Source organism: Penaeus chinensis, chromosome 22, assembly GCF_019202785.1.
Source record: "Penaeus chinensis breed Huanghai No. 1 chromosome 22, ASM1920278v2, whole genome shotgun sequence".
NCBI classification, from domain to species: domain Eukaryota; kingdom Metazoa; phylum Arthropoda; class Malacostraca; order Decapoda; family Penaeidae; genus Penaeus; species Penaeus chinensis.
In genome coordinates, this window is record NC_061840.1 from 14,621,548 (window position 1) to 14,624,047 (window position 2,500).

At 47.3% G+C, this 2,500-nt stretch overlaps 1 protein-coding gene across 1 annotated transcript in view; it reads right to left on the minus strand.

Annotated features, from left to right (window-relative positions):
• The window catches only part of LOC125036840 (1-phosphatidylinositol 4,5-bisphosphate phosphodiesterase-like), a 207,172-nt gene that overhangs the window by 24,538 nt on the left and 180,134 nt on the right, over positions 1–2,500 (minus strand). The gene's annotated exons all lie outside the window — the stretch shown is intronic.

Genomic DNA, 2,500 nt, shown 5'->3' on the forward strand with positions numbered 1-2,500 from the left:
CGACTTACAACAAAACTGAACCGTTTGTTTTATTTGTTTTTGACGTTACTGTCCTGAGATTCATTTAATTAATCTTAAGCCAAAAGAAATAAAATAATAATAGAAGAACCGCGAGGGAAAAAGCAAGACGCAAAAAGGCCCATTCTTCACTACGCCCTGCGCGAGGTTTTCACGTGGACCAACACAGCTTCCAGCCACGGTCTTCATCAATGAACGGGTTGTCATGGCAACGGGGTGCTGGCCAACCGGGGAGATAAAACTTACCCGCGATACCGATTGCGTCATCGGGTCACACTGCACCACGTGATGCGCGCGCACGCATATACACAGAACTGCAGACAAACAAACAGAGACAGAAGGCCGTCAGATGCTAAGGATGTTGCATATAAGGTTCATATAAGGTTAACGTGCTCAAAAGAAGGCTTTGTCGCAATAAATACAAAAATCATCGGGTGAAAGTTCGATTCTCCACGCCATTCACACTCCGTGCATTGCAAACGCGTCATGCAATGCTAAAATACGCTGTGCACCATGCTATGCAGATACACACACTGCGAAGAGAACATGTACCATGAAACTTCGTCATGCACAATAAAACCAAGACATGCACGGGGACATCACGACACGCATCATAAAACCAGGACATGCACCTTGTACAGAGGGCGTCGCGACTTACTGTTTCTTTAAGCACATCATAGGACATATGTTGTTGGCTCTCACATTGTGGAAGATTTTCCTTAGGTTCTCTAACCATGCCTGTTGGTGGAAACGGGGGAAAACGGGGCATTTAACATGAAGTCGGAACCGAGGACGTTTAACATGGGAATATAAAAGGGGAGTTTAACATGGAATAAAAAAAATGGGGGGGGGGGGGGGTTAACATGGGAGTTCAGGCCAGCTCATCTCGGGTTTAATGGCGGTTTAGCATTATTTCCGGTTTTTAGTTGAAATACGATTTTCAGATTATGTGCCACTTTTCAAGGTTTCTCCTAAATATAAACAATACACATGCAGCGTGATGAAATTTAAAATGATATCCAAAACGACCTGCAAAATGAAAACATCGAATTGTCGCTGTGATAAACTTGTGAAATCTGTCTTCGAAATATTCGCTTATCGTTTTACTCAGCCCTTAGAAGCAAATAACAAGAATTACTATCTTCCCATCATTCTTTCCTTCTATTTTTTCATTACCCATTGTCTTCTTCTTTTTCCTTCAATCGTTCGTTCGTTCTTCCTCGTCTATTCATATTTTCCTTTGTTTTCTAAGATGCAAGTTCTCGTTTTCTCACTCTCTCTCTGTACTACTGTCTAGCTTGTTTTCCGAGGACCTGTCTCCCTTGATCCAAGTGGTTTTCCTTATTCGGATTTATTTTGTTTACGCGAACGCTTCCTTACTGAACCAAGGACAAAATAACTAAAAACACCATCATTTTTGCCCACGATGGAACCATCTTGCGTCCGCCGCCCGTGTCTCTGGCTTGTGTCCTGGTCCACAGTCCGCATCCAGAAAAGTGATCCTGGGTGGCTGCAACCGGTTTTATTTCGCGGATCCGGCTTGCTTATCCGAGACAGGTACGCTCGGGCAGGAATACAGATGAGGCGCACGGGCTGAGTGCCGTGCCGACGGGCGTGGGCGTGCGAGTGACGTCACGCTGCGAAAACAAGGCAACTTGGAGGAGGAGGAGACACTGACTCTCCCTTCTCTTGGTGTTGCTTTTAACTTTCGCTTCCTTCCTTTCTTCACGTACTTTTCTGCTCTTTTCTATATCCTCTCCTCTTTTATTTTCTCTTTCTTCTTCCTTCTTTTGAAATATCAATATCTTTTCTATCTCCAAGGCCGACTTAACAAGGGGGGGGGGGGGGGGAGGTACTCGACCTCTAGTGGAAGACAATAAAAAATAAAATTTCTTTCGATATTCAATATTCAAGAGTCAGCTGTGAATAGCGATTTTAAAATACTGTTGTTCTTAGTCGATATCATCTCCATATAGTACAGTCCCAATGACGAAGCAAGAAAATGATAGTGCGTAGAGAAAAGGGAAGGCCGGAAAAGTGCCTCAGCCAAAGACAAAGAGGCCGGGGAAAGCAGGAAACAGACAAGCGGCCGGGCCCGGGAACGGAAAAAAAAGGGGAAAGGGCAAGGGGAAAGGGAGGACGCGGCAGGGCACGGGACGCGGCCGTCGGCCAGAGGGCCGGGCAAGGCGGAAGCGGCCCGGGAAGCGGCCCGCGGCCGCGGACAGGGGGGAACGCGTCCCCGCCCCGCGTTTCCCTTTCCCTCTTCCCTTTTCCCCTTTTCCCCTCTTCCCTCTTCCCTCTTCCCTCTTCCCTTTCCCTTTCTTCCCTTTTCCCTTTTCCCCTCTTCCCCCTCCCCCCTTTCCTCCTCCTCCTCCCTCCTCCTTCTTCCCTCTTCCCTCTTCCCTCTTCCCTCTTCCCTCCTCCTCCTCCTTATTCCTCCTCCTCCTCCTTATTCCTCCTCCTCCTCCTTATTCCTCCTCCT